Source organism: Protopterus annectens, chromosome 2.part0, assembly GCF_019279795.1.
Source record: "Protopterus annectens isolate FY-2018-M chromosome 2.part0, PAN1.0, whole genome shotgun sequence".
NCBI lineage: Eukaryota > Metazoa > Chordata > Ceratodontiformes > Protopteridae > Protopterus > Protopterus annectens.
The window spans coordinates 1,878,388,808-1,878,402,126 of record NC_056728.1 but is presented as its reverse complement, the minus strand read 5'-3'; positions in this window follow the sequence as shown (position 1 = coordinate 1,878,402,126).

Genomic DNA, 13,319 nt, shown 5'->3' with positions numbered 1-13,319 from the left:
AGCTTCTTTATGACATCGCAAATAAGCCATAAATGTATCTGTAACTACAAAGAACCATAGCTGAAGAAAATCTGAATCAATAACTAAGACATTCTTGCACATGATAAATATATGTCTAAAAACAGTATAAAAATATGGTAAGCAGATTAAATGATTGATGGATGTTACTGCATGCTGTAGTTGAAGTTCATGGGCTGTATTCAATAAAGACTACACAGTATCTTGTTGTTTTGTATTCAGTAAGTTGCTCTACATGTTGTGTAGATCCATGCAAACACCATCGTGGCATGGTAATTATTACATAAGCAGCTGAAATGTATGCTAATCAACCAATCCAAGATGGCTACAATGTGATTGTGTAGGCTCATCAAAGGTTTCCCCTGCAAATTCCAAAACCCATTGGAATACAGCCACAGAAAGTACTCTATACATAGACAATGTCAAGGGCTGCTATTGCTGTTATTCATGTGTATCTGGAACAGGCCTAAGTCTATGCTGCTGCCGCTGCTAATAGACCCCAGCTAAGAAGGATAAGGTTGTTTACACCCCATATAACTTTCTATGGTCTGCATGATGTGGAAATTGTAGAGTGCTACAGGGTGGATAGGGACATACTACAGGAACTCTGCAACCTCTGTCATCCACAACTCAGAGCAACAGCAAACAGAGGGGAACCAGTACCTGTGGAGGTATGTGTAGCACTTATAATATTAGCTAAAGGAATCTTTCAGATGCCAACAGGGGATATGCTGGGAGTGTCACAGGCATCAGCATCCAGAATACTATATTAATTCTTGATTGGTATGCTATAACATGCCAGTGATTACATACATTTTTCCCATACACACGATGACAGAGTGGCAACTATGCGGTATTTTTTACCTTGTACACTTCAATGATGTCCTAGGTGTGATAGATTGCATGCATTCAGGGAACAGGGAACAGTGCAAATAAACAGAAATGGCTTTCACTTCATTAACTACTAGGTTACATGTAACACTAATGGAGTCATCATGCATGTGTGTTCTGGCAACTCTGGCAGTTACCATAACTCCCATGTCTGGCATGATTAACAACTTTATCAGAGGTTTTCCAGGGGTGATATCCCACAGATTAATTTACTGGGGGATGTAGGCTATGCCCTGGAGTGGTGCTGTAGTTGACGCCCATTAGAAATGCATACACAGCCAATGAAGAATGTCATAATGAGGCACACAATCAAACAAGAAATATCATAGAGTGTGTGTTTGGGCTGCTGAAGTCATGGTTCTGGTGTCTAGATGCATCTGGCAGAGCTCTGCAGTACAATTCCTGTACTTGTGCTGAAATTTTCACTGTCTGTGCCATCCTTCACAATATCATTCTGAGAAAACATCTTCAGCAGAATACCAAGGGGAAGAGACACACATCCAACCACCACTGACAAGGTCACCACAGCCACATACAGGTGAGGAGTCAGAGGGAAACCACCAGATGCTGTGGGTGTATGTAGATGTAGGTGTGCAGAATATGTCCTTGCCCTGCCCAAGAGACAGTGGATAGCAATAGATAGCACAGATGCTCCCCACCTAACGGGGTAAAACCTGTATCCTATGCACATACAGACAGTAACATTGATGCCAGGCAGCACTCACAACCATTACTTACCCATATAAGGCTGTGTATTTCTAGCATCACACAGACTCAACTCTGAAGTAAACCATTTGTAACTGTTGGAATATCAAGGTAAGTGTTGCACATAGAATATGAGAACAGATATCTAAGAACAGAAATGAATGACAGATCCATGCATACTGTTACTTGCTAATGTAACTAAGTAGATGGTGTGTGGTATAAGGTTGTTCATAGGTTCATAGGTTCATAGGTTGTTTTTGTAACATATCCCACTCAGACACAAACCAATGTTTAGTCTAAAACAAGGAATATCAATGGAGTACTGCATTGTTTACCATGGAGATACCAGCACGACTACACAATTGCAAGAGCAACACTCCTAAAACCCAACTTTTGCTGTGGCAACACACAGATAGTACTTGGCTCTCCCACCCTCAAAACAACAGGAAAATGAGAGTTTGTACAATCCAAGGAATAATACATAATGCACTTGTTATAAATGTTTTCCACACAATTGTCACAAAATATGTAGATATTTACAACACAAAAGTCAATTGTATATGATTGCTAATTACCTCTCACTGTAGCCAGCATACCTCTGGCGATGTCTATGGGCCATCCTAGAAGCATAACACCCCTGTGTCATTGATAATATAGTACTTTACATTTCCATGAAATAAGATAGAAATAAGGGGTCTATATTATAACATTGAATTTTATAAAGTTTGAATGTTATAATATCAAACCAGTTTTGTCGATCGCTGAAAACAGCAAAGGTGCAGGACACCAAATTCTTTCCCAGGGAAAGAATTTGGTGGGCCGTTGCTGTGGCTTCGCTGTTTTCAGTGTTCGATATGTTGGAGCATTATGGGTCGGGTTCAGGTAAGTGTGCAATTATAGGTTAGGGTTAGGGGATGGATTAGGTGAGTTAGGGTTAGGGAGCGGTTCAGGTAAGTGTGCGGTTGTGTGTAAGTTAGGGTTAGGGGGCAGGTTAGGTGAGTTAGGGTTAGGGCGTGGGTGAGGTGAGTGTGTGATAGTGACAGACCTTAGGGTTAGGGTCGGGTTAAGGTAAGTGGATAGCTAGTAGTGTATGTAAAGTTTAGTTTAGGTGTAGAATTCTAAGTGTATGTGTGTGGATTGCTGTTTTTTGTGTGTGTTTGTGTTGTGTGTATGTTTCTTGGAATAGCAATTTTTTCCATGGGGCAAAAAATCGCTATTCTGACTGTTCAATGTGTGCAGATTTCGATGTTTAGGGTTCTATACATATTTTTAAAAATAAGGAATAATGTAAACATAATTATAAATAACAATAACTATGTATAGTACTGGAGCTTATGTGAATTATATGTGTGACTAAGGGTATGCTGACAATTACATTTCTGTAATTATAATTGTCTTGTCTGGCCTTGGATGGACTTTGTACTTCAATGATAGTAATACATACATGAATGTATAAATCAGGAACTTGTCCAGTCACACAAATACATGGTTAACCCCACACTCTGCCATGTATATATGTAATTAATGATCATGTCCAAAAGTATTTCTTCTTTGGCAAGAATGAAAAAGCATCATTGAAGAAGAATATGTTTTGTCTGTTTTAAATAGCTTTGAATCCTACATTGTATGAATTTATTTTATCAGTGTGTGATGTGCCTTTTTTCAGGAAAAGTGATGAGGTTAAAACTACCAACATAAAAATTTCAACAAAACACAAATTAAAGGTCATGCTGCTAAATGCTAGGAGTCTAAACATGAAACTGGACTCATTGCAAGCATTCCTAACCCTGGAAAATGCTGACATCTGTGTGGTCACAGAAACCTAGTTCAAAGCTGCGGAGAGCTCTCCAGTCTTACCTGGTTACTCATCCTATCATACATTCAGACCACAAACTGTGGGTAGTAAAGCCAAAGGAGGTGGAGTTTCAATATATATTAAAAACATACATACCTCAAGGCTGGTCAGACAGTATAATGTACAGGAGACACACCAGGTGCAGTGAACTATTGACAAGACCCCTATACAAATCACAGATAGCTACAGAGCCCCAAATCTGACCCAAGATGCCCAAACTGCCTATCTAGACCTCTTTGAATCTATCGAAATTCAGCCCTTTTACCCTGATCCTGGGTGACTTTAACTACCCAAACATAGACTGGAAGAACTACTCTTGCCAGAACACAAATGCCCAGAGATTCCTTGATTTTGTCAATGCAAAAAGGTAGATGATACCACCACTAAAGGTGATAATATCTTGCACTTGGTATTAACCAACATGGGTAACCACTACAGCATCCCTGCAATATCATCTTCCCTTGTAGGATCTGACCATAAAGCAGTCAAATTTATAGTCACCATCTCCACCAACCCCTCCTCTAGCTAGGTCAATCAAAAGGACTTCTCCAAAGCTGATTACAGCCTCCTGAGGGATGGTATAAACAGATTTGCAGTCCCCTCCTCCTCTCTAGGAACTGGCACCAGTATCCAAAACTATACCAAATTACTATACAAACATTTATATAGATGCATGGAATCAGGAATACCTGACAGGACCAAATCATCCTCCACTTGGAAGAGTAAACCTGTCTGGTGGACATCTGCAATAAATAACCTGTATAACAAAAGAAAACAATTGCTGACCAGGACCAAGAAGGAGCAGGTGCCCAATTGAAAGCAATCTCTCTTTAGCCTAAACAAGCAAATAAGAGCACTAGTGAAATCTTCCAAAGCAAACTTCAAGTCCAAATTGGCCACATCTAATAGAGACAATCATAAGTCCTTCTTCACATATGTCTGTAATCTCAAAGGTAGCACCCAGATCTGTTCAGAACTGATGGTCAAGGGCATCACATATAGAAATGCTGTAGATATAGCAAACTTGCTGGCTGACAGATTCAGTGAAAATTTCACCCCTCTGTCTGCCCCCATCAGTAAATCAGGACATTCCCAGTACCTGCCCCCTTCCGCCTATTTCTAGGGATCAGGTCATCACTGCTCTCTCTAAGGCAAAAAATACAGCCTCCATGGGACCCACTAACATCCCAAGCTGCATCCTACATGAACTCAGGCAGGAATGTGCAGCACCATTAGGCACCCTATTCAGCCAAAGCCTGAGTACCGGTTTTGTCCCAGCTGAGTACAGGACAGCCACTGTCATCCCTTTACACAAAGGTGGAACATCCACTGATCCAGGAAATTATAGACCCATCAGCCTAACTAGTCTGATCTGTAAGGCCATGGGATGGATTATCATGGACCTCATTAACAAGGACATTAGCAACCTACAAACACTTGATTACACACAGTTTGGCTCCATCAAGGGAAGGTCATGTCTGTTAAATTTGGTTGACATTTTTGTGACAGTCACCAAAGCCATGGATGAAGGGAAGACAGTGCATACTGCCTACCTTGACCTGGCCAAAGCCTTTGACACTATTCCCCACTCGGGCATAATTGATAAACTCTCTTAGAACCTCCAAAACCACAACAGGCCACAGCTCCAAATCAGGTGAGACAAGGAATTGATGCAAATAAATTCCAAACTTTATTCTGCAATGGTTAAGCGTTTTCTTCTCTTACAAGGGACTTCATCAGAACAAATGCATTATAAAACCCAGCCTTTAAATACCCTTACTTAATAATGTCACATGGTTAATTCATTACTAAAAACACTTAAAAACATACTACCTAATTTTATGGTTAAAATAAATTAACAAATAAATTACACTCATACTTTACATATTTCAGATAAACATTTTAAACTTGTTAAAACGTATTTATATGAATGCACTTAAGAGAAAACACAACTAAACAGTCACAACCATCTAACCCATTATATGTTTCAATTTTAAAATGCATGCAATATTGACTGCCTCATTTAGTCCAGGATATTGAGTGGCATCCAACCTTAACTTCCATCTCAATTCACTGGAATCCAAATCAAATAATAGATAAACTCTCTTAACTAGACATCAATCCATATGTGACCAGATTGGTAGCCAACTGGCTCACTGATAGAGCCCACCTAGTCAAACAGGGGAAGCCACCTCAAGCAGTAGACCCACATCAAGTGGCATACCTCAGGGTTTGGTATTGGGGCCTCTGTTATTTGGGATATACTTTTCTGAGGTACAGACCAAAACTAGTGGGCTATGACTGACCAGCATAACGTGAGGAGAGTGACTCAAGGGCGATATAACCAACTAGGTGGCGAAGGGGAAATTGTGGACAGTTGAACAAATGGGAGGAACACCACAGTAACAAATCCAGAGGGAACTAATAGTTCCAATTTTATTAACCGGGACATGCCTTTGGGGGTAAATGAGGTGTCTAGTGAAAATACTGCTTACTTAGGTGCACGACCAAAGTATACTCGTAATTTCAACCAGAACAACTGCGAGGACCCAAACGGTTATCACCAACAACAGCAACAGTCAAAAAACTACAAGGGGAGGGGGGTACCAGTGAGCAACTGGACACCGAGCCCCCAATACCAACCACAAAAGAGGTACAACACTCGCAGCAATTTGAATTAGAACTTACCCCGTACCAACTGGTCTTAAATAAGGAGGGTGACTTTACGATTTTCAACTATACTGCCTTTACCCTTGAGCCTGAGTTGGTAGAACTACTGGCAAAAGGTTTCACCTTTATTCCGACTGATAGATGTAATTTAGCGGAACTTCTCATTGACTTCAAACTGTTTATTCGTAAACTGAATTTGACTGTGTTACTTGGTAATTCATCTTACAGTAACAATGAACTAAAAGTGGCTAGTACCTACAACCCACCGACACACCCTATTATTGAGCTATTTGAACATTTATGTGAAAACAAGTTAAGGGCAGTGGTTCACGACTTTACTCGCCATACAACGGGGAGTAACATCACAATTCAAGAGAAACAGCTTTTGACATCATTTTGTAAACTACCTATTAGATCTATGAAACCAGACAAAGGAGGGGGTTTAGTGGTCATGTACAGGGACCACTATATTAAGAAGATGTCTTTACGTTTAGAGAAAGACACTTAAGAAGTGGTAAGTACTAACCAAATGAATGGGGCATATAATAGAATTAGGATGTTTTTAAACGACCTTTTTATTGATGGGCTGATTGACAGCCAAATGGCTCACTACCTTACTTTATTAGCCCCCAAAACACCTCAATTGTTTGGTATACCCAAGACCCATAAAAGTGTAGTGGATCCCCCATTTAGAGCATTGGTTGATGGTAGACAATCCATCACCTACCCTTGTGCGAAACTAGCCGACTCGATTTTGAAGAAATATGTCAAGGGCGAGAGTCAAATTTGTAAGGACTCGTGGTCTTTCTTAGAGGAAATTAACGTAGTACAGTTCCAAGAGGAGAACAACTTCCTTACGGTTGATGTCTGTGACCTGTACTCTAGTATACCTCATGACATTGGAGTAGAATGGGTGGTAGAACATATGAGAACTAAAGGGGCCTCTGACAGTGAGACCTTACTGGTTGAACAACTACTAGACATTATTTTACAGAACAACTACATTCAATTTAACAGCAAACTTTACTTACAAAAGATTGGTGTAGCCATGGGGACACCGGTGGGGGCAAGTTTTGCTAACCTTGTCATGGCATATTGGGAGACTAGGTTTATCTTTAACAACCCTTATTTTAAAGTGGTGAAGGTTTATAAGAGATTTTTGGATGACATCTTCATGATATTAGAAGGCGACCAACAGGTGGCTGAAGAATTGGTCAACTTTTTTAACCAAACAACCTCTTTTCTCAAATTCACCCAAAATTATCAGGAGAATAGGATAAACTTTTTAGACATCGACTTGGGAAAAGACACGGTTAATAAGGGTTACACTGCTAGGATTTACAGAAAAAGCACCTTCTCAAACTCCTTCTTACATTTTACTAGTGAACATCCAATACACCAGAAAAAATCGGTAGTTAAAGGTCAACTGGTGAGAGCCGCCAGGATGGTGATGACTGAGGAAGAGTTTGAGAAAGAAAGTAAACATTTGCTTAATATATTTTTACACAGAGGTTACCCAAGTAAGTTCTTGAACAGTATTTTTGAAGAGGTAACTAGGAAAAGGGCAACAGGTGTATATAAACCTATTTTGGCCTACCGTACCCTAAATATTGAGACTTGCAAACACATTGGACCAAACTCTAGTGACCACATAGTGAGGAAATTGGAGAGCAATGGCCCTATATGGGGAGGGTTGACTGTGCAAGAAAGTAACACCAAGAACAAGTACCAACTGGCTTTTACTTTCACATACACTCCTGTGGCTATGGACATACAGAAGGCGGTCAGAAAATGTTGGTTTTACTTGTCCTTAAATAGGGAGATTTTTGACCAAATAGGCGAGTACCCTTGCATTAGTTTTAGAAGTGGACTAAACTTGAAACAGCTTCTTGAAAAGAGTCAGGACGGAAGGAGAAAGGAGGGAGATGGGGGTACTCGTAAATGTGGCCAGTGCAACCAATGCGCACACATTATGTGTGGTAATAAATTTAAGATTAGGAATGAGACTTTCTTTACTAAGCGGACTTACAATTGTAATACAAGAAGTGTGGTTTGCCTCGCCGAGTGCCAGGTTTGCCAGGCGTTCTACGTGGGTAAGACAGACCATAGACTAAAGGACCAGATTTATGAACACACATATGCTATTAGTAAGAAGAACCCTAATAACGCACTAGCCCGTCACTGTGAATTAAAAGAAGGTCATTTTTTTAAATTTAGGATTATATCACAGGTTATGCAGAACACCGAAAATAGGTGTGGGGTCAATGACAGTCTAGTGAAACTCCTATTGGAGAGGAATGAACTCAACTGGCAACTAAGACTAAACGCATATGTAGAACCTGGGTTAAATAAATCTTGCAGTATTGCATGGATTTTAAAACTAAGAAGTTTATATAGGTAGTATAATACAAGCAACATTAAAAATTGAAGTTCAAGAGTAGTATTAGGTCCTACTTACGTATTTCATGTATTTTTTGTATTTTTTTACATTTTTTGAGTTATTTAGGGGTAGCGGTAGTTTACTGGTTGCTAGGTTAAAAGTGCTTATGTTAAATACTAAGTTAAAACATTAGGTGGAACCACTTATTACCTTTACGGGAGTGGATATATTTTAACTTATTTTAACATTTTCATTCATCTATTTTTACTTTACACATACTTTTCTGTTGTACCTTTATGGATGGTATAACTATATTTAGTATGAAGGACTGAATTAGGTTTACGTTATATATTTTATACTTTTTATTTTTTATTTTTTATTTTTGTTTTACAGTAACTTTTGTCAAAAATTAGAAAACTGTTTTGTTTAACCATCAAGTAAGGGTACTAGCCACTTATAATAACTGAATACTTAACGTTTGAACATATGGCACGTAAACTAAAGTAACGTGACTTAACGATTGTATCAGATATTTTTTTAAACTTTAAGATTTTATTGGAAAATGGGTTGATTTGAGCTTCTTCCTGATAGGATAGGATTGAAGGAATTAACTATTTAAGTTTAATTGTTACTGGAGAAGGTTGTCTGAGGAAGTTCGGGTATAATCCGAACGAAAAGCGCTTAACATACTGGATTCTAGTTTTTGTATGGCTACTCTGTACATTGGAGTCGGGACAGTGTGCTTTTAACCTGTTTTGGATACTATATTTATACTTGTCTGTGACTTCGTTTTGGGTATTGGTGTACCTTTTTCACTGAATTTTTAGTGACTGTTTTTAAACATTAAACTCTGTGTGGTTTTTACATCCGGTTTTTGGAGCTTTGGTGTTTTCAAACTTCATCAATTCCACTAGTGACATGGACATCCTCCAAGAGGGTCTCACCCAAACAAATAACCAGTGCCAGAAACATGGCCTCAAGCTGAATACAAAAAAATGCATCATAATCCACTTTGGGGAGAGAGATGTCCCCACAAATTATCACATAAATAACAATGTTCTAAGCACGCAGTCAGTTGTGAGGGATTTGGGCACCCAGATTGATAGCAGCCTGACTTTTGAGCACCATATTGCTTCCATTGTATGGAAAGCTTTCTACATGGCCCACCTCATAAGTAACAGTATCTCATCAAGGGACAAGGAGGTCATAACATCCCTATTTCTTCCCTTATAAGGCCCATTATTGAGTATAATGCCCCATTTAGCATGTACCTTGCAAAGCACATGCAGCAGCTGGAGAGACCACATAGGTTCCTCACCAGGAGAATCCAGGGCCTTGAAAATCTACCATACACAGATAGGCTAAAAGCCCTATGCCTCTACTTTGTTTCATACAGACTCCTCAGAGGTGACATCTGTCTGGCATACAAGGCGATCTTGGACCCCACCTTGATGGGACTGCTGCATATACGTAAGTCAAGCTCCACTCAAGTAACCCACACATGCAGCCTCAACCTGGTCTGTGACATCAATAGGACTTGCTGGCAGGACAGATTTGTGTCCTAGAGACTCCCCCATGTATGGAATAGACTCCCTCTCTACATCAAGCAGAGTACCTATTTACCCCTTTTTAAGCACAATCAGGATAACTGGATGGGAAATAGAAAATACACCCCTGGGATTCCACCCATGTTCCTGCTGGACAGGGGCATCAGGTGCTGATCTGTCTATGCATGGGCTGCACACTTGTCTAGACTTATAAGGGCTTCAGAGCCATTAGCCTAGTAACTTCCTATGATCCTATGATCTTATGATGACACAAAAATGTGTCATGTCATAAAATTTATACCCCCAACACGTCTGCAAAGTTAAATCGTTACAGTTACAGCAGCTTCCAAACCAAAAACTAATGCCAACTATCACATTACCCTGTCTATTTCACATACTGCCTTCCTTTCTGTTTGGTACTGTTGCTCTCTACTTAACATCATGCAAATGCAGCTGTCATGGTTGTTCGGGTTTGCGCACTAGCTGTAAAATGCAATATCTTAAATTGGTGGGAAAACAATATAACTGTTGCTGTTTAACCTATATGGACATGGCAGGAACTAGAAGAGAAGGTGTCCAATTTAGGGCTCAAAGATGGCATGTACAAGAGTCCAGAATATTCACTGGACTCCTTTTAAAGCACCACAGCCATAGGCTTCTGCAGGGAGACTATACCTGGTATCATTACAAATCAGAGGCTTCGAATAGTCTGATCAAGGCTGTCTGCAGTGTGACTGACATTCCATGCACTGGACAGAAAAGCAGAAACTACTATAACAACCTGAAGATGTGCAAACAGAAACAATTCAGCCAGTGACTGGATGAGTTTAGTACTACTGAAATCCCACAGTTGTGTAAGTATACCTATAAAGATATTTTAAATTAGATAGAAAGCTGGATATAGCCAAGAATGGTATGCATAATGGTCTTCTCTTTTTCTCTCCTTTTTCTTTTACAGCCACCCAGGAGATTGCAGTAAACAGAGATGCCCATGCTGAGCATTTGGAAAGATTAAGAAAAGCAAAGAGTGTTTGTGCAACACAAAAGAATACTATTTTATCTAAAGTATTGCTCTTGTATACATTATTAGTAAATTAAGCATGAATATCTTAACTGTAAAATCAAGCATGCATGCTTTAGTCTGTAGCTTAAGCCAATTGTAGGAGTCAGTTGTAATAGTGTATTCAGATGTAGGTTCAAATCCCATATGTAACAAATATATAGTAAAATAATTTAAAAATATTACATAATTTCAACAAAATTGGCATACATGCCATGCTGTTAACTTAATCTGTATTATTTGATCAAGCATATGTGCAATATATGCATATTGTAATGATTACCTGGAACAATCGTCAGTCATAGCTTGTACTTGTTAAAAAGTATACCTAATGTAAAAGTAAAATTATTTACTTTTACTAGAGAAGCTCACCAGACTGCTACACTTTGCTGTGAAGGAAAGGTTAGTTTGCTTTTCATTTGTTGTATTTTGTATTACTTTATTGTCTTTTTATACTTTGAATACTGTGATTTGTTTTCTTTACCTTGTGTTTTACTTGTATTCTGCTTTTAACTGCATATTAAAACTTCAAAAGAGACCACAGCTCTGTCTCTTGTGAGTCAGGCAGAAAATAGAACTGAGCAATTAAGGACTCATACATAAGATAGAGGAGGTCACTTAAGGTAATCATTTGTGAACTGAGGGGGTGGAGTTAGGAACTAAGCCTTCTATTTAAATGGTAAAATAAAACATTTCAGAGCTTTACTAGAAAAGCTCACCAGACTCTGCTACACTTCACTGTGAAGGAAAGGTTAGTTTGCGTTTTATTTGTTGTATTTTGTATTACCTTATTGCCTTTTTATATTTTGAATACTGTGATTTGTTTCTTTACCTTGTGTTTTACTTGTATTCTGCTTTTAACTGCATATTAAAACTTCAAAAGAGACCACAGATCTGTCTCTTGTGAGTCAGGCGGAATTTTTTCCCACCCACCTACCCACTTACTGTTGTGTTCTTAAATACCACTGTCTTTCTAGTTGCCTGCTTCTTATGTTAATTTGACCATATATCTCAATTCCTCTCTGCTTTCACTGGCTTGTGTGAGTAAGCACAAAATTATCATTTTGTGAAATCACTCCCCTTCAACTATTTAAATTTATTGGCCATCGTACTGTATTCCATAGTACCAGAATACAAAAGTGACCACCCTCTATTAATCTATCTTGCTGTTTTAAAAATAGTGACTCTCCACTAAAACCTAACTTTTTAGACAGGTAAAACTTAAGTTACCTGCTTTCACATCTAACGTATCTAGTGCACACTGCAGTGTTTAAGATAAAACATCTTTCTTCATCTTACCTTTAAGCATCCCTGTGACTAGCACTTGCTCTAATACCTGCTGGAAAGCAACAGGAAGCCTTAAACTGATACAAACACTTCTCTCTCTTTGGAGAAATTAATCGTAGGTACTGTCAAAGGAAAAAACTTCAAAGACCAATACATGTAAGGTTCAGTTAAGGCACTTTAATTTACTTGCAGCAAGGAGACAAAAACATGCAAATACAAGGATTTGTCTAACTACTAACAGGAAGTATGTTCATTCTTATACTGTTTTACAAGACATGGCCTTCTAAGCTGATGTAATCAAACACAACTTTAAGCATTGTTCTAAAGCAGGTATTACTTCAGATTTTCTGCTGACATGACTAGATTTGTGAGAAACTTTTTAGAAAATCAACCTGGCCTTGGTGACCAGTACTTCATTTACAAGCGTCTATTGTACACTGTTACTTTTCAAGGTACTTTTTCTAATACAGATACAAACAAATGCCGATTGCAGTTCATATTTTCAAGCAGGCTTTGTCCTAATTATCTGTTACTTCTACAGCTGTGTATGTTCTCATGGCACAGCGGAACTTCTTGTCTAAGTTTCATATAAGCAGTATTGTTCTATTCATTATTTTCCTAACGCAAGCAGAAATCATCTGCTTCTCAGTAAATTTCCAAGGCACAAGCAAGATTTAGCTGACAGTACAAGGTCAAAAAGCAACTGCAGTTTGTACAGATTTATGCAGTATGAAATAGAATAAATGTGTTAACTCTTTTAGGCTCTGAATGCACTAAGCATATTACTAATACACACATTAATACATATTTTTCTAACATTTCCCCCCTATTAATACTTTTATTCTACTTTCAAAATAAGCATAAACAGTTTGTTTTCTTCTCCTAACCTCTTCCACTCAGGATTTG